Raw genomic sequence first — 20,933 nt, forward strand, 5'->3', positions numbered from 1 at the left:
CTTTTTATTTATTTGGCCTCGGTCTCCAGCTAATTCGCCTTCCTTCCTTCTTTTTGGAGTCTGCAGGAGAAGCGTTTTCTTCCGATTCCGTTCTTCTTCTTCCTCTCCCTTCTCTGTTGTTTCCTTTGGATTGAAAGGCCATCATGGTTAATAAGTTCTAACAATTTTTGTTGTTGAATCGGGCGAAGGAAAATAAATAAACGGAATTCAGAGTTTTAAGTTTTTTCCCCCTAATACACACAATTAAAGGTTGTTGTAAACTAGAAGGATTTTTTTTTTTGGTTTGAATTTAGCTTAATTTGAAGCGGATTCGATTATTTTGGATTAATTGGGTTTTGAATTGAGGAAGGCAATTCTAGACGACGAAGAATTTCCGGGTCGATTGTGTTGTACCAGTATGAGGGCGGCTTTTGTTGCGTGCCTTTGGGTGTGAATTTTCTTGTCGTGATTGTTGTTTGGCGGTGTCGTTTGATTGTGGTTGGTGGAGTGAAACGACTCCATTAGCGCGGAGGGATGGATTGCAGGGTTGTAGCCGCCGCGAATTTATGGGGTCGTTTTGGCGTTGGTGGGATGAGTCAGATCGGAGGAGGGTTCAGCCATGAGAGCGAACACGATTTGGCGTTGATGGTGAGTGATTTCTTGGAGAATGGTAGTAGTGGCGCCGAGTCTTGGTGTAGCAGTGACAGCGATTCTGCCTCTCTGATTTCGCTCAACTTGCAGAAAAATTCAGGTAAAATCCATCATTAACTTTAAGAGGAAAATTCGTTAGTGTTGTTCTTGCTGTAGCAGAAGAAATATTTTCATCTTTGCTTTTGATTTAAATATATACTCCCTCTATTAAAAAATATAAGTCATTTTTAACCGAATCCACCCAATAAAATATATCTTCTTTCCAATCAATCTTATCTTTTCATATTTACTCTTATTAAACATCCTATGAATATAAAGTTATTATCAATGAGGACACTTCTGAAAAAAGCAATGATTACACATTAAAAATTAAAAATTTTTACATTTTTTAACTTCCAATTCCTTAAAAAATACCTTATATTTTTTAACAGAGAGAGTATGTATGTGCTTATAGGAATTGCTATTGGCAGTCTTAACCAAAGATCAATTAGTTGGTGAGGTCACCTTGGAAGACAAAGTATGTAGATCATTATATATTGTATATGCTTAATATATTAAAATAAAGTCGTCGCTATTGGTGTTAGGTGCATTGCATGTATGTACTTTTTTTCATCTTGCAATTATTTCCTTAAATTTGGTATATTGTCTGACCTTCTATAATAGCATAATTTGGAGCGAGATCTGATCTAAGTTATTTAGCTATGTAGACTTTGTCTGGATGATGCAACATTCTATTGTTGTGAAAGTTCTCATTTTACTGGTATATTTATTTTGCGTATGGTGATCTGATCTAAGTTATTTATTTAGCTGAATGTGAAAGTTCTCATTTCTGATTTCCTGTTGTAATCTAAAGTATATATTATTATGGCTTTATGTATAGCTGAATTATGTATCACCTATATCGTTGGATGTTTGGCTTTTTCCATGCTTAGTTTGCTAGTGGCTGCCCTTTGGTTTATTTATGCATTCTTCTATGTTGCTTACTATCATAAGTTGAATATATTGCCTATCTATAGAGAGTAGTGATTGCAGGAATTGAACATAGAATATTTGATAACCTGAAGAGATTTTTGACTGCTGCTCCATTTTTCCACATTATATGTTTCAAACTTCACTCGGTATGCTTTAAAGGATGTTACCTGCCTAGTAGGCTTTCCTAATGCTGCATAATGTTGGTTCATTTTAAGAATCTAGTTCCTAATTTCCATGCACAATCTGTTTTCTTTGCTGTACTAGGTTGTCATAGTTTTATAAGGGTTTTGTTGTGCATAGAAGATATTTAATATATCTTGAGTTTCATTGTAGCGCATTGCTATGCTTTTCTATGTAGAGTTAAACATCATGTAGCACATATAAACGGACATTTCAATAGGCATTTCTCCCTCAGCACACATAAGAAGGGGTTAAAAGTGATAAATCATGCTTCAAACCTTTTCAATGCAGAAATTGTCAGAGTTTAAAAATTTCTTCTCTACTATATTCTCTTGTCCAGTTGTAAAAAGTTGTAGGGTACTAAGGCTGCCTATGTTGCCCTATGTTGCTCTCTGATAACTTCTGAAAATCAGTGGAACAGAGGAGGAGAGTGTCATGTAACTATAGGCTGAGGATCAATACAACAACAAAAACAACAACAAGCCTTATTCCAATAGGTGGGGTGGGCTATATGGATTGCAAGACGTCATTGTGCTCTATCATTATCAAGCTTTTAGAAATATTATTAATTAAGATATCGCGTTCAACAACTTCCAAGTATGTTCTCTTAGGCCTTTCCTACCCCTTTAACAGGGTTTAAAGTTATATGTTCCACTCTTCTCATTGGTGCCTCCCGCAGTCTTTTTTATACATGCACAAACCATCTCAAACGATTTTCTACCATTTTTTCCTCAATAGGTGCTACCCTCACTTTTTCGCATATGTGCTCATTTCAAATTTTATCTTTACGTATATGTCCGCACATCCATCATCAGTCTCATCTCTGCCACTCCAACTTTTTGCTCTTATTGTCCCGTTAGAACCCAGCATTCACTACCATATAACATAGCCGGTCTGATAGCAGTACAATAAATTTTTCTTTAAGCTTATTAGGCACCTTACAGTTGCAAATAACTCCTTTAGCTTTTCTCCAATTAAACCACCTAACTTGAATTCTATGTGAAATATTCTCACTGATTTCGCCATCATTTTGAATAATGGCTCGCAAATATCTAAACTCGCCATCATTTTGATCTCTCAATTTTTTTTAAATTACTGTCGACTAGTCTCTACCAAATTTACAATATAAATATTCCGTCTTACTCTTACTCAACAGAAACCTTTTTGACTCCAATGTCCTCTTCCATAACCCAATTTACAATTAATCTCTTCTCTTGTTTCTGCTATAAAAACTATATCATTCGCGAAGAGCATACTTGAGAATTTCCCCTTCAATATGTTCCGTCAAAATATTTAGGACCAAGTTAAACAAATAAAGACTCAAAGATGATCCCTGATATAGTCCAATCTTTATAAAAAAGTCCTTTGTTTGACCACTAGACGTTCTTATACTAGTTTTTACCTCCTCATACATATCTTGAATAATGGCTGAGGATCAATAAAAATTTATAAAATCTGGCTGGTTGAAGATGTTGCATCTGACATCTGGGTATTCATTATCATATGTCTGTCTGTCTGTTATAGTGGATAGTGGGATGACGATTGTTTGTTTCAGTCTCTGTTTACATGTATCAAAATTCCTAGTTGTTGTCTTAGCTTCTGTAGATTCTGGGGTTCAGGATCTTTTGATTTTTGAAGTAATGGTTTCTTATGTGTTAACTCTCATTGTCCATTGTTTCAAGTTCCAATACATTCTTGAATTCCTTGACAATATTTCCTTTCGGGATTTAGTTTGAGCATAAACATGTGACATCAAGTACCTAGTGTTTCAAATGCATGATTTTTGAGGCTTACCTATGTGTGGTTGTTCTATTTAGTTTGTTCAAAACTACTTGGGTTTAAAACACATGTGGATGCCCTTCTATTCTTCTTCGTCACCCTCCTATAGTTTTTGAGTGTAGATATATGATTGGTGGGTTTTATAATTGCATTTCTGTTCCCCGTTATGAACCCATGTTAGGTTCTTAGGAAGACCAGAAATAGGAACCAGAGAAGGAAAAGCCTTTTCAGAGCATCACTGATTATCTGTTATGTCTCATGGCACAGATCTGTAAGCTGTCAGCAGCTCAGTATGAGAGTGAATTGCTGTCGGTGGTTCATTCTCTCATATTGTCAATGAACGAGACCAACCTTCGATCTATCAATTCTAGTCCATGTTATGCCAGCTGCATCAGGTTCTATCTAGTGAAGCTACTAAGGCTTTCTGGCTATGATGCCGGTGTTTGTGCATCCAAATGGCAGGCCAGTGGCAAGGTTCCTGGAGGTATGTGATCTAACGTTGTTTATGATATCTTGCTGATCACGATTTTAATTTTGCCCGGTCTACTGGACATCCTCCATCAATTGCTTTTTACCATTAAAATAATGAATATTAGGGTGCTCCAAATATGCATTTGACATTCTCTCGCTTATGTTTCCAGCTGATGTTCTCTCTTTTCAACTGTTATGCAGGTGACAATGAATACATTGATGTGGTAGATGATAGATCTGGAACCTCTGAGCGTTTGATTATTGATATCGACTTCCGGAGCCACTTTGAAATAGCTAGAGCTGTTTATTCATATGAAAGGATATTAAATTCACTTCCGGTTGTTTATGTGGGTTCCTTCTCCAGACTGAAACATTTCTTGGAATAATGGTGGATGCTGCTAGATCTTCATTGAAGCAGAATTCTATGCCTCTTCCACCTTGGAGATCATTAGCATATTTGCAAGCTAAGTGGGAATCACCTTACCAAAGATACATACATTTAGAAGGCGATAGCACAAGAAATGACAATAATGCCTTTAGCCACAAGCAGTGCTACGTGCTTTTGAAGAAGCTGCAGTCTTCTCTTCAGTCCGAAATGGAATCAGAGCGAATGTTGAAACCCAGAAACAATGAAAATAACTGGAGGATGATGAAGCCTGAAAAATGGAGGCACTCCAAGTTTTGGCATCTTTGAGATGTACAGATTTTGGCCTTCAACTGAGAGAGAAATTGAACATTTTGCGGCATTTTCTTCTTTTCCCCACGTTTTTTTCCTCGGAAACGAAATAAGGGTGATTCACAAACAACAGGTTTATATAGGCTTCTTAAGCAGCAATAAGCCATGCTATGGCGATAATTTTTTTGGTTCTATGCATCACACTTGTCGAGTCCTTGATTGTTTTAGTTTGGTGCCCCCGTAAAGGCCGGCTGTGGTGCTGGGTTTCTGGACCGCAGCTGAACCAAAATGCCGTGTCCCAGGTGCATCTGCATTGTGCTTTCCTAGAGTTTGTAATACTGCTATTGTCCGATTGAATATTCCTTGCCTTGTATTTTGTGGTTCAAGGAAATTTTTGTACTATATGTTATCTTCATGTATTTCCATTTACACTATGATTAACAGAGTCACAAGCAATCTATTTCTATTGATAATTTATGTGTAGTCTTCTAAGTTTTCTTATGATATTATTTTGTATTATTTATTCTGGCATCATGCTGGAAATAGGATTTCCTTATAAGATGGAGCTACTGCTACTTTTGCTGATTTTTTCCTCGTACTGCAGAATCAGAGCCCTAATTTGTTGAGCTGCTTTTATTTAATGGTTTGTGTCTATCATTGTAGAATTCTAGCTTTGATTTCAAAAACCAGTCAAGGTACTGCTTCACTCCTTTTTAACTGATGTCTTTTTTATTGCACATAAGTGATTTTTTATTGGAGGCAATCTTATTTGGTCGAGATTCAAACCTGCATTTCCTATATTGTGAAAGATTAATTCTTTTTATTACACTCAACCTCTACTAGAAATTGGAGTTTTTCTTCATGCCTCTAAGTTGATCACTTGATCAATTTTAAGATTTAATATTATTTATACCACATTACAAAGACTTCTCTTTGAAGTTTTGTAAAAATTATGTCGACCTTCTCTATATTTTTAAAATTACAAATATTCCTGGATTATATTAAAATTATACGGACATTCTGCTTTTTTGTTTTTAAAATGCATATAGACTTCTGAATTTTTTAATTAAATCAAAGTTTTCTATTTTAGCTAATCATTTGTTAGGTCCCTGTAACTTATTTCTTAATTTTAGTAGAAATCTTTATAAGTTTTAAAAATAGAGTAGATGTCCCTATAAATTTAGAAATATTTAACAGAAACTTGTGTAATTTTTTAAAATATTATTTTTTATAAACGCCCTTCATATTGTGTGTGTGTATTAGATGCTTAAATATTATATACAACAGGTTTTCAAATACTGTTTAGTTCATGACATCACCATACTTAGAAGAGCTGCATAATTGTTTGAATCATTTTAAGTTCTTTTCTCTGAATTTTTCTTTACATTCATAGCTGACTTATTATGAAATTCATGACCATCTCTTTGTAAATTTTCCTCATATGTATTTGTTTGACGCAGTCAAACTTATAAATTTCAATAAAAAAATAAATAGAAAAGTGGATCATTGATGGAACTCCTTTATTTCTTTGACCATTCTTGTTGGTTTTTTTTTTTTTAAATGAACATTTCTTTGACTATTAAACACTGCTTTGTACGCTTTTTGTATCCTTCTCAAAGTGCTCTTATGAATGCTGACTTGACTAATTCGGTCAAAGCTTGACCGGATTAGTTTTATTATTTAATTTTAAATATTGTTATTTAAAAATGTTATCAAAATTTATAAATTATTTTAAATTTAATATTAATAGTTTGAATTAATTTCTTAAAAATTTATAAATAACTTATAAATTGTGGGAAGATTTATAAATAATAATAACTGTCACGCCTTAAACTTCTAGAGTGTGACTGATTGAAATGCAAAAAAACTCATATTTTATAAGCTCAAGTTTATATAATGTCTAACATATTAATTACCCAATCCATCATATAATTATCATTTGTATTAAACAACTACTAGTATTAAAATATTCAAGCTTGTTGTAGAAATTTTGACAAAGTTTTTTCTATAAGTTGGACTACTCAAAATCTTCATGACCTGCCAAAAAAATATCTAAGTAGCATTCGTAGTTTCACTTCAATACAATATATATATATATATATATATGCACAAACCCAAAATAATTTAATTAAGAATCCTACTTATGATTCATGGAGAGAATATAAAACAAAACCAAAATACTTAAATATTTACATTAATTCACAATATAAACGAAGCAACAAAATACTTTTTATCTCAAGGAGTCCTACAAGGTATACGAAAGAGTAGGTCCACTTTTACTAACTGAATAACAAAAAATTTTCAATAAATAATCCCCTCAAACAATATAATAAATAAACAAGATAATCATGAACATATGAAACAAGAAATAAGTAACTAATTTATTTGTCAATGGTATTGGAAAATAACTGCATAATTTATCTTTAATAATTAAGTAACATAAATAAAAAAAGAGAAAAATAAAGAATCATAACTAATAAATTAGGAATATATCTTTCATATAAAATGAATTATAAAAATACAATTTTTAGAACAAAACTATAACTTAGAAAACTTATTTTTTGTTAGGACTTAAATAGAGCGAACAACAAGTATAAACACACAATTCACGAGAGTAAGTAACATCCAGTATAGCTAGAAGCGCTATGAAAAGCATGCAAGTATAAAGCTCACGAATAACAGATGTGGACTATATTCATGAAATTACATTCCCCCCTTTCCACGTGTGTTAGCCAACACATGGGGCTAACATCTCCAATATACCATGCTAGCTAAGTATGTCATGACATGCTGAGGGCTAACAAAATTATTATTAACAACTAACATTTATATTCAATCCCAAAAAACATTTCTGTCATGTATAGAGTCCAGAAATCCTTAAAATTTGAAATTTTCATTTAACTTGTAAAGTACAAATAACTTTTTTTTCATCCATCATTGATCCAGCTCATGCATGTATAATATTTTTAAGAAACATAATACCATAAGAATACTTACATAATTAAACTCGAATAATAAATAAGCTAATTAGGTACCGTAAATCAGTTTAATCATAAGGTTCAATAAAAAGATCTATTTATAACAATTAAAATAGATTAATAAATAAATAAATAAAGTAAGAGAAACATCTTTACTTTTTTTTAAATTGGAGAACATTATTTACTTACCTGATATATCACCAAGTTCTTAAAATTTTATTTTTACAACTTCGGTCAAACTTCTCTTTTTCTAGAGTCCTTATTAAATATAATAAAATTTTAATAAATCTTTCAAAAAAAAAATCGAATCAATTTTCCATGCTTCCTCATTTATGTCTCTAAATTCTCTATTTTATTCTTAGCCAAACTAATTATATTATTATAACATAATCTAAATCATACTTCTTAAATCGTCATTCGCCAAGAATTAATGTCAATAGTTAGTTAGTTAGTTAGGGAGTGAGTGAATGCGTGTGTGATATGATCTCCACATACAATAACCAGGAACCAAGCCTTAAATTAAAAATTAATTAAGCAGCAATCTTTACCTACACGCACAGTACTGTTCCAAAAAGGAAAGAATTTAAAATTCAACCTCCATCAATGTGCAGCAACCACATAGCACACACATGCCGACAGCACAGAGAAAAAAGATGAAGAAATCAACTCAATTCATCAGCAACACTTGAAACAGAGAAAGGAAGAAGATGAAGTGGACCATGTGTGCAAGGGAGTGAAGGAATTCAAATTCAGACTTCTAGTAACAATAGCTTCGTTACTCGACGTCCATGCATGGAAAGAAACAAGAAGGAGGAAGAAGTCTTGAGTTCTCTCGAAAGTCGAAACTCACAGTGGCGGTGAATGATCAGCAACCTACCTACAACTTCATCGATGAACGAAGGAGAAAGAAAAGGAAGAACATAGGCGAAGCAGTATTCGGCGGGAATAAGCTATGAAGAAGGAAGAATGGAGAAGGGACGGAGGTTGGGTGAAGACTCTCTCTCTCTCTCTCTCTCTCTCTCTCTCTCTCTCTCTGGTTGCTCGCTCTGTTTCTACAGTTCTTAACAGACAAAAAAGGATAATGGGGAACATTATAGACTCAGACCAAAGCTTATTGAGAATGTTACAAAATAATACCCCACCGTATTATTATTATTATTATTATTATTATTATTATTATGGGGTTATTACAATAATAATATTTTTAAGTAAATTATAAAAATGACATTATAAGAAAAGTAATAATAATTAAGTACTTTAAATATTTTAGGTCATTCTCTGTAATTTTTTTTATCAACTAACAGTCTTTCTTTAAAATATTATACTATCAAAATTTAATATTTTAATATTTTATAATTTTGTATTAAAAATGAGGGAATGAACCTTTGAATAAGTTGATAAAATTAATATTATCTTGTTAAATTTGTAACTTTTCTTAATTTTAAAATTAAAAATATATTACATTATATGAAAATGTCAATTACAAACAAGTTATATTTCAATTCTAAATACGTTAATTTAACTGTTAGTTAATCAAAAATATTATAAAGAGTGACCTGAAAAATTTATGAGACTTAATCAATATTAATTTTTGAGAGACTATTTTCTTAATAAATATTAAATATTTTAATGATATTTATTAAATTTTTTAACAAAATTTTAAGGTGCTCAACTCTCCTAAAATAAATTAGGGACAATTTATCATCAAAAGACATGTCACATTAGTAAAAAAATGACAGAATTAATGGATCACTAATGGAGAAAATTTTTTGCTCTTATGAAAAATAATTTAAGAGAAAAAATATCTTGCTCATTAGTATAAAATATCTAATTTTCTTCAAAAGAAAGTATAGGAAAAAAAATACTTTATCCCTTATTCGAAATATTCAATGAAATGGTTTTTAATAGTTTTGTCTTCACTTTTATTTGACCAGTTTTTATCCCCCCTTGATCTACATATCTTTTGAATTGATGTTATAACTTAAAAATGAATTCAAAGATAAAGTACCCATCTGTTATGTATATCAATAAAATACAATAAAGATTATTTTAATATTTTCTCTACTTGAATGATAATATTAAGAAAGTGTTATTAATGAAATTTTATTTTTTTAAATTATCTTAAATTTTGAAATAATAAAATTTCTTAAAGGTTGTCTTATAATTTAAAATAAAAATATAATTAATATTACACGTAACGAACTTGTTTATTTCCTATTGAATAAATAACATTTTAGTTTAAAAATTATAACCGTGTACATGTTAAAAATCTAAACAAGAATGCTTCAAACAAGGAATGAAACATATCCAGGAAGCTCTAGTACCAATTTCTTCACATTAACATAGGCATTTGCATCTTACTACTTTCTACAGCTTGTTTTATTCTCACAAAAATTGGTTTAAAATTTATTACTGATACATGTTAAAAATAAAAAAGAATAATTTGTTGTTTAGGATAATATTAAAATTTAAAAAATAATGTGTAAATTAAAATCAAGATGATAACTTATTCTATTTTATAATTTTTTAAATGAGTATATTAAAAATTTTAAATAGCATATTTTGTTTCATGATATAGTACCTACGTGTCCGTGTGTTGGAAGTTATTTTAATAACAACTTGTTATTTTTTATTTATGAAAATTAAAAATCAAAACACATGTTTTGTTTTAGAATTTGTTTCGTTCAATAAATAACTTATTTTATTTTAGAATTTATTGCTCCATGCACTTTAAAAATATGAATAAAAATGTATTTTATTCCTACACAAATTATTTTAAAATGTGTTACCTTATACCTATTTAAAATATAAAAAAAATGGTTATTAATCTCATATATATATCTTAATAAAAACCTGTTATATTTTACAATTTTTGTCTCTTGCATATACTAAAAATATAAACAATTTATTCTATTACAAAGCCTCCTTCTCATACTAAAATTTAAAGCTAACTTAAAAACTACAAAATAAAAAATATGTTAATAATATTATAAATTAGCGAGATTATGACCCAATTTGCCTTCTTCAAGTGTGTGTGTGTATTTTGTTACCCATCTTATCCTTCTATTAGAGATAAACATGTTTGAAATATTATCAGACATGGACGGTGCTATTTGTAATTAAAAGTGAGTACATGCACCGATGGATATGTAAGTTGAGTTTTGCAAAACTACCTTTGAATCCTGGCTTGTTCGTTCACTTCAAAGTAAAAAGTTGGACATCTCTTGGAAAGTGAGAATTTCAATCATGTGTTGAAAATTATGGGAGGTTCAAAACCATAGAATCTTTACTGCTAATCGTTACTATGTTGACTCATTCATTATACACGTTAAGACTTTGATAGATCAAACTCTTAAGAGTTTTTCCCACTTTTAAGCTTTTGATGTAATTGGCTTTTGCCTTTGTTTTTGTACAGTTTTCTTAATGAATTCCCTTTTACTCAAAAAAAAAAAGTGGGTACAAGCACCCCTTTAACTTGACAAAAAATAACATGCATAAAGTATGAGTTTTGATATTTTATAGTTTGTACCTTATTTTTCTTATATTTTGCACCAGGGGTGTTTATGGGACGAGACGATCCCGTCCTAAAAAAAAGACTGAAATTAAATTTTTGTCTCATGTTCAATCTTGTCTTAAAAGTCATTCTATCCTATTAGAAATTGAGACGGACTAAGACATCTCGTCGTCCTGATAAATCGAACAATATTGAAAAAAGATCTAGATAATAATATTTATTAAAATTTTAAATTATATAATTATTAAGTTTAAAATCAAAACAATACAAGTACATAAATCACAACAATTTAAAGTCAATTATTGAATTGCATTAATCATAACTATGCATTATGATAACAATTACAAGTGATCTCTAGGCTATAAGAGCAGCAACAACAAGCAAGCCAAGTACAATATCAAATCATTGTTCTTTTACTTTAGTTGAGATGTGCTAAACTAATAACTCTTTTAAAAATAAAACAAGAAATATGATATAAATAAAAATTATTAAATAAATAGATATAAGAATAAATTATATTAATATAAGTAATATATTATAAAGAAATATATCACACTGTTTACTCTATCTCATTAGAATTATCAATATAAAAATTATATTTTTATATAAGAATTGAAACTATTGAAATTATAATTAATATAAGTATAAACTATATTAATATAATTAATATATTTAATGAATGTTTTTTAAAATAAAAAATAATATATATAATATTCGAGATCGGACAGGACGTTTCGATGGTAATCTCATATCCTGTCCCATTCCGAACTCCTTTCTTGTCCCATCCTAATTATTTTGGGCTGAGATGAGACCCATCTCGATATGGTCGGGATGATACTGAGCCAATTGGGATAGGTACAAGCTAAATACCCCTACTTTGCACTTTCTTATTTTAATATTTTAAACTTTAAATTCATTTCAAGTTTATTTTTTATAGCCTAAATCTAACATTTAATTTTTTTCAACTCAAAGTCCAACGAATATTAATATATAATTTTATTATATTTAAATACCAATATTATTATTAATTCTTTAAAAAAATCTAATTTGACCAAACTATAGCCACATCATCCTCATCCCAAATGCTAGTTAGAGACTAGTGAAAAAAAAACAATAAAAAATGAAGATTCAAAACTCAAAAGTAAACTTGTTAAATATCTTTTTTGCTAGCTTGCTATACTTGTAAGGTTGAATTTAAAAAAAAAAGAATAATAAAAAAAGAGAAGAGTGTATTTGGAAGAGACTACAAAAAAAATTCTTGTGTCAAGTATCTTGACTTTACCACTACCCTCGTGAACCTGAGTCTTGACTCTGCCACTGCTATTGTATTAAATGTGAATATTTCTCTTTCAAGCATATATTTATTTATTAAGATTTTAATATAGTGATTTGGACTCTCAATACATATTGTAGCCTCATAGATGTCATTTTTTGGACTCTCCTGCACTTAAATGGCATGACATTGGCCTTTGAATTAACTAACCGGTAACATGATATGACACCAAGGACTTGATTGCCAAATATATTGCCATGTAAGATTTGTTTACTATATAGGATGTCATTTCAAATGGCACCTAAGATGCCAACTTGGATGCCAATTGAGATGCCACGCAGGATGACATCATTTCTCCTATTAAAGAGGAGGAGGGGGTGGAGAAGCTAGACCACTCGTCGCTCTAGAAAAGCAAAAGTCATCATCCTAATCTTACAACATGATCCTATTTGTTTTCTTCCAGAAGATTTGAATACTTGCTATTTTTAGTTTAGCCAAAACATGATAACAATCTAGAGCTATTATTGTGATAACAACAATACCACTTAACAGATTATAACAAGTCAAATCTTTGATTAATCATCTCAAATGAAAGTCATAACTTCAAAGAGACATTCACATGACATGAACAATAATCATCAATAATCCGCATTCAAGAAGGAGGAGGAGGAGGAGGAAGAATAACTTGATCAACAAAAGCTTCAAAGTGAGGATCAGTGAGCCAAAGAGTTGAGAGATGAACATGAGAAGAGGAGAGTCTATGAACTGCTTCAACTTCCCACAAGATGGATTCTGCTTTCTCTGCACTCAGAATGCTGTCCAATGGCTTCTCATCATCTTCAGCTCCAAATCTGGACTTGTCCCATTGCTTGCAGAGCATGTGAGTCAGATAGTGAAGTGGCTGTCCGTACGAGTTTTCCAGAGTTTTTGCCAATCCTTGCCAGTTCACTGCCATTGCATTTGAAAGACGAGCTCTCGGGATTGGAGTTTTCTTCATCCTCTTCTGGTATTCCTTTGCCACCTCCAATATACCTTCTGCATCATCACAAATCACAATGCATGCATACATAGAGAGGCATATGACAAAGTTGATATGTCAGCCCAAAAAAAAAAAACAAAGCTGACATGTTGAAATTGTTGAAGTTTTCCTATGCTGTGTATATAAGCCCGTTTCAACTGCCCTACTAAAACTAAGAAAAAGTAGCTAAATTATATATACACAAGCATAGGAGTAGATGACAAAGTTGATATCATAATGAAATTGTTGAAGTTTTCTGGTTTAGTATATAAGTTGCTTCTAATTACCTCACAGGAACCAAGGGAATGTAGTTAAATTATTGTTATATCATCACAATATACCTTTTGCATCATCATCACACAGATAGAGGAGTATATGACAAAGTTGGTATCATAGCAATATTGTTGAGAAGTTCTCTGTTAGACAAAGGTATAGTCTCTCTGGTCTTATATATACTCCATCCAATTTATAATATAGAACATTTATTTTAAGAAATTTTGTTTGATTTAAAACATAAAATATCGAGTAACTTTTATAATTTTTTTTTTTACAATACACCTATTTCATTTATTCTATGATAAGAGTGGGACCAAAATTCACAGGCCAATTAGAGAAAAAGAAAATTCAACAGATTTGAAAATAAATTGGTGAGGTCAAGCCCAAAATTTGAGCCAATACTCCTTAAGACATTCTTTGGGAAACAAATATTGAGAAAAGTAAGCTAATTGTAAAATGCTTCATGAGATCTTTTTTCTCCCATTATGCACATGTATCTTTCTATTACAATAATCTCATTTGAGATATAATCAAACACTAAATTTGAGCATTTCTTTTAAAGAAAATTCAAACTTGGTTTGTCACTTTGTGAGAATTAAGAGGTCCTTCCATCATCATCCATCTCTTGATTGTTATGAAATTTAATGGTTTGAATTTAAAATTTTAACCTATAATTTTTTTATTTTTTTTCAGAATAATAGTTATAAGATTAACTTAATTTTAAAGTTTGTACTTATTAAAATAATAACTTATTAAAAATAAAATTTTATCAAATCTAGATGGTTCAAATTAGTGCTCATTGCCCAAGCCTGTCATATATAGGACACATTTTGCAATTGCAAGCCATACATTTTAAAATTTTTAATATATAAATGATTTTATATAGTATTCGTAATTGAAAACATGTTATGAATGAATCCTTATATTCATCTCATCAAAATTATTACATATTAAAAATAAAATAAAGTGAAATACTGCAAACAATTTCGTTATGTTTAAAATAAATGTATGAATATCCAATAATAGTATAAGAAGCACATAGTTTCTGTAAATCAATATGAGGTTTCTCAATTTACCAGATACTTGTCATATTTAATTTATAATTGAAAGATCATAAAGTTGTTATATATTTTGGTTAAACCTTAGATAATATTCATCACTAATTTGAATTGAGTTAAGATAGACATAAGATCGGCAAGCTCTTCTAATAAATAAATGTAGCTGCATATCTAAAACTTGAATTCAAAATCTATGATTAAACTATCACATCCTCTTACCAGTTAAGTTACATACTTAACCATCGAAAAACTCCATATATCATATGTACACCCAAAAAAAAAAAAAAAGCTCAATTCATCGCATAGACTCTTTTCAAAACATAGCTCTTTCTCGAAACGAAAAGATTTGATCCTCTTATCAAACATAAATGAAATCAAATTATACTAATCACTAAGATTGAAATATTTAATAATGTATAAAAAAATTAAATAAAAAACACACACACAAAATTAATAAAGATGAAAAATAATTACAGAATTATTTCTCGAGAATAAATTCAAACCTGGATCAACATTCGGTCTTCCAGGTTCTATGCCTCGTTCATCTTCTCCAAATTTCAACATTCCTTTCTCTTTCTTCTTAGATTTACTACAGCTTCTGTGCTTTCGATATTTGATTCGTAGTTGAGCCATACGATAATTGTAAATATCATTATCAGACTCTGTCTCTGAATCTTGCACCAGCAAATGCTTGTAACTCAGAGGACGATGATGTTTCAACATCTTGTCTTCAATCTGAGTTGATTCAATGTAATGAAATATATTTTCTAAAGATTTATAAAGGATTGTATAATATCTAGCAAATTAAATACTCACTTTATTTAATCTTCAGCATTATTTTTTTTCCCATAAACTGGTCTTGTGTGTTCATGAATGTAAAACATATATAAATGATTTGGATTCTGTGTAGTCCATGACATTATTTCCAATATAATTGCCCAAAAAACAATCCCATCCTTTGTTTTATTAACAAAAGTTTTGGTGAATTGAAATTTAAAAGCACACTAAAATCGAAACATGTCTTTAAATTCAAAATGCACTTACAGAAATTCTTGTCAATTGACTGCCAACAAAAAAAAAATTAAAATATCAACCTTTTTTTAAAAACTAAAAATAAAAATGGAAGGAAGCAATTAGATTCAATTTCTTTCTCCTTCCATTTTTTTTTATTTTGAAAGAGATGAAAATTAAAAGTATAAGTGTAATTTTTAGATTTATCAGAAAAGGAAACTTATTTTTCTTTCAAAGAGGTTTGTATTATTTGAAAAATGTATATTGTATGCTTATAAATTGTCATAGATTTCATGTCAACAGCATCGGATTAGAATTTTTTTAAAGTTTTGAAATATGTTTTTCCGAACAACTTTGAAATGTTAAACATGTTTAATTGTGAATTTTTTTAAAAAAAAGTTAGAGTTGTATGAGTCCAAATGATAGTTCATGAAATTAGTTTGAATCCTCGTTAAGAAAGATATTCACATTTAATACCTGATCTTATCTCAAACAAAATTGTCTTTAATAAGTAGATACATGTCCACAATAAAAAAAAAATGTTTCTTTCTTTAACCAAAATGTGTTCGGTTTAATTAATGAGAATCTTACTGCATTTGGTTCTTACATGAAATATTTGTAAGAGAATCGCAAACGGAAAGTTTATTGGAGAAATATGAGACAAACGCAACGGGATGTTTAAGGACGTTTTTTTTAAAGTTAATATATTCATGAAAAGTTCTGTGCCTTGAGCGGGCCACAGAGAAATGGGCCGGGCCTGATGTTGGGCCAACAGAAATTGTGAGCAGATTAAAAAAAAAAAATTCCATTTCAGTTTTCAATTGTAATGGCCTGCCTATCATTCATTGGTCAAAAAAAGCCTACTTATCATTCAGTAGTCAAAATCAGTCTAAAATTGGAGAGGGAAAAATTTAAGGCTTATCTTATCCCTCGAGATGAATTGCAAATTATAGAAAGTTTTTGTCGTCCCTTAATTACTCCAACCCAACAATTTAGCTCACATCACTACCAAGCCATCAAATAATAGACATTGTAGAGCTATTTGAACGCTTCTTGTCTTGCTGGAGGCAATATTTCTCCGTCTTAATTTCTTCTAACATTGAACAATAGATCTGATTATCACTTACATTAATGGTTTTGACTTTTGACCTTTAGCTTAAACAACACTAAGCAGAAAATAACAAGGCCAAAAAATGACCATTGATAGCCTTGTTCTTACCTCTTTCCTTTTCATCTACCTAATCACCACCACGAATGCCATCGGCGTCAACTATGGCACCCTCGGAGACAACCTCCCGCCACCAACAACCGTCGCAAACTTCCTCAATATGAAGACCACAATTGATTCTATTAAGTTGTTTGATGTGAATCCAGATTACATACAAGCTTTTGCCAATACTGGTATCACCGTAGCCGTCACAGCTCCTAACAGTGATATTGTATCACTAGCTGATGTGAATTTTGCACGCCAATGGGTTGTCAACAAAATTAAACCTTTTCACCCAGCAACGAAAATCAAGTATGTTCTTGTGGGTAGTGAAGTGCTTCATTGGGGAGATCAAAGCATGTTACAAACCTTGTACCTGCCATGAAGTCCCTTTATGATGCCCTTCAAGTTGAGGGAATCCATGATATTCAAGTAAGTGAATAGTGCAATGAATCCTATTTAACTGTGGCTTCAATACCATGAACACTGTTGAATTATCAAGTTCATTTTATAATTAAAAAAATAACTTGCAAATTCTTAAAGCTTGTTTGTAAGTTACATATCTACAATGTATCTTTAAAGGAGGTTTGGTCATTCCAGCAAAATATTTTATCCTTTTATTCCTTGCATTTAATTTTCTTGATGTTTGTTATATTTTTATCCAGCTAATATTTAATTTAGAAATTTGTTCTCAAAGAGGTTAATCTAAAATCATTGTGATCATTTATGTTTAGGTTACCACAGCCCACTCATTGATCATCATGGAAACAATTACACCACCAAGTACAGGAAGATTCAGGGCGGCATACTCAGAACCCATTTTAAAGCCAATGTTAGATTTCTTGAGGCAAACCAAAACACCTTTCATGGTCAATCCTTATCCTTTCTTCAACTTAGATCCTAATAACGTCAACTTTGCTATCTTCAAGCCCAACCCTTCCTTATATGACCCCTTCACGCGCCGCCATTACAAAAATCAATTTGACGCGCTCCTTGATGCCGTTCACTCTGCCATGATGGCCGTTGGTTATGCTGACGTGGACATGGCCGTGGGTGAGACAGGCTGGCCGTCTAATTGCGACAACCCATCAGTTTGTAGTGTGGACAATGCTGCATCTTATAATAGCCAACTTGTAAGGCATATTGCATCAAACAAGGGAACACCGTTGATGCCGAACCGGCGGTTCGACACTTATATTTTTGCATTGTTTAATGAGGACCAAAAACCCGGCGCAACTGCTGAGAGAAATTGGGGTTTATTTCAACCGGATTTGACACCGGTCTATGACTGTGGAATCTTGGGTAATGGACAGGTATTTTTTTTTTATTTGTGGTTTTTTTAAGCCTATCTATTAGTCCTTAATACAAGATCATTTACAAAATTTAATTAAACATTTATGATTTATTTTAAAAAAAATGCCTTTGTTTCTTTGTACTCTAAGCTTAGTTTATGACTTTTTCATCCTTCATCATTCTACCCCCAATAAACTATGCCAATCAAATTGATAATTTTGAAAAATGGTTAACAAGGCCTTATGAAAAGAACAAGAGGAAATAATTTTTCAGTACATGGCTCACGGAAAAGTACAAGCTTCTCATAATTTTTTGTTATATATAAAATATAAATTCATGTCAAATTCCACTATTCATAAGTCACAAATAGAAAATTTACAAAAATATAATATCTAAACTTTTATTAATAATAGATACGCGCCCGAAATATATATACACATACATATGTGTGTATATAAATCAAGTTCATAATTTATTTTTAGTGTATAATTGGTAATCCTGGCCAAATCTGGATAAGCTCAAAGGAAGAGGATATTGTTATACATAATATTTATGACAAAGTATAGTTTGTACTAAGAGATTATATATATTTGAGTATATTGTTAGACATATTTTATTAAAAAATTAAAAATATATATTGTTATATTTTTATCATTTTTAATCTGCAAAATACTGTAAAATAATCTTGAAAATGTATTTTAATATTGTTTTTTAAACTTTAAAATCCAGAATTTTTCTTAAAAAATTGAGTTTTTAATATTTTTCAGGTATCTTAAAAAGTATATTTTAAAATAAGTAATTTTAAGATAAAAAATTGAAATTAAATTTTATTTTATAGGTTCAAATTTTATTCGAGTTGACTTGAATTACTTTAATGTATTTTTAAAATAATAATTTATTCATATTCATTGACAGGCAGCCCCAGCAACGCCAGTAGCCCCAGTTCCCAGAAAAGGAAGGGGTCATCATAAAGGAAGAGGAGGAGGCCAATGGTGCGTCCCAAAACCAAACGTAGCTAATGAAGCACTTCAAGCAAACATTGATTATGTGTGTAGTCAAGGCCTGGACTGTGGGCCCATTCAACCAGGAGGGGCCTGCTTTGAGCCCAACACTGTTCTAGGCCATGCTACCTATGCCATGAATGCCTACTATAAGGCCAAAGGCCCGGCCCAATTCAACTGTGACTTTTCTAATTCTGCTCAACTTACCACCGTCAATCCAAGTAAGTTTACTGTATACTCTCTCACTTTTAATCATAAGTCATATTTAATTAACTTATATAAATAAAAACTTAATTAAAATTAGGTTATTGTTTTAAAAGTATACAATCTCTTCATAAGTCCCATTTTTTAATATTAAAAAATAAGTAATTTTAAATAGTTTAGATATTTTATAAAGATAGATATTATCTAATGTTTAGTTACAATAACTAAAAGTTATTATTATTTAATTATTTTTATTTTTTTATATTTTATGATATCTTTTTCAATATCTATTTATAAAAATAATTTTTTATTTATTTATTTTAAAATTTTATAATATTTTCATGTATCCTCGTGTATTTTTATGACAATCCTTCCCATTAACTGTAGCAAATTATCTTTAAAAACTATTCAAAATAACTTCTCAAAATAATTAAATTTTTTCATATTTTAATTATTTAAAAAATTAAATAAACATCATAGAATTTCTCAAAATAGATGTTTTTGAAAAAATAATCATTTTTATGGGGGAAAAAACTTAAAGAAGCGTGCCCTTAATCACATGCAAATTCTTGACCATCTCTTCATAATCTCTCTCTCTGACAAAACTAAACAAAATCCATGCCAAAGGCTCTATTTGAAAACAATAATAATTGGAAGATTTACTTTCAATTAGATTCAATAATGCTTGAATATAAATCAATTAGATAATTATATAAAATAATAATAATTGATTCATATATTATAAAATGATTATAAATAGGAACATAAAAAAATTATATAACATAATTTATAAATAGAAATAAAGATAGTACCGTTTTCCCAAAAAAAAAAAACAGCGAGAAATTTTAGAATTTAGTTGCCAAGATAATTGGACAGTTATTTCGTGTTCTTATTCTTGATTGTGACTACTTATGATGTTGCGTATGTGTTCTTGTTATTGTTTACAGGCTATGGTAATTGTAAGATGTGAATGCATCTCTTGAAGATAAGAGAAGAAATAAACTGAATATTCTTGATGGGAATGAAGGGAAAGGAATAAAAAGAACTTAATTAGTGCAGCTGTGAGATTTATTTCCCGGTGAATTTCATGACCGCTTTTGTAAGTATGTCATGTTGTAAATATGGATATGATCTAATATGAATCAAAAGATTCCATTTTCTTTGGAATATTACATTATAGGGACTGTAATTCTGTAAACAAGTTGATTTGATCAAGTTATTGAAAAAAACAATAGTACAAAGATTAATCGATAACCAAAACTGTAATTGAATTATAATTAAATCAGTCATTAATAAAATATTTTATTGAGTCAGTTAAAATATTGATTCAATAGTTTATCAACTTAACTCGCTAAGTTAACTTGATTTTGATTTAGAATGCAATTTTTTCTT

General features: G+C 30.3%; 2 pseudogenes; both read left to right on the forward strand.

Annotated features, from left to right (window-relative positions):
• The first annotated feature begins 1,295 nt into the window (after positions 1-1,295).
• LOC129312421 (uncharacterized) lies at positions 1,296-5,293 on the forward strand (annotated as a pseudogene).
• An 11,642-nt stretch (positions 5,294-16,935) lies between these two features.
• Positions 16,936-20,705, forward strand: LOC129304551 (glucan endo-1,3-beta-glucosidase-like; annotated as a pseudogene).
• The last annotated feature ends 228 nt before the right edge of the window (positions 20,706-20,933 follow it).

This window comes from Prosopis cineraria, unplaced genomic scaffold (assembly GCF_029017545.1).
Source record: "Prosopis cineraria cultivar Desert tree isolate PC_DT_omini unplaced genomic scaffold, ASM2901754v1 PC1, whole genome shotgun sequence".
Taxonomy (NCBI): domain Eukaryota; kingdom Viridiplantae; phylum Streptophyta; class Magnoliopsida; order Fabales; family Fabaceae; genus Prosopis; species Prosopis cineraria.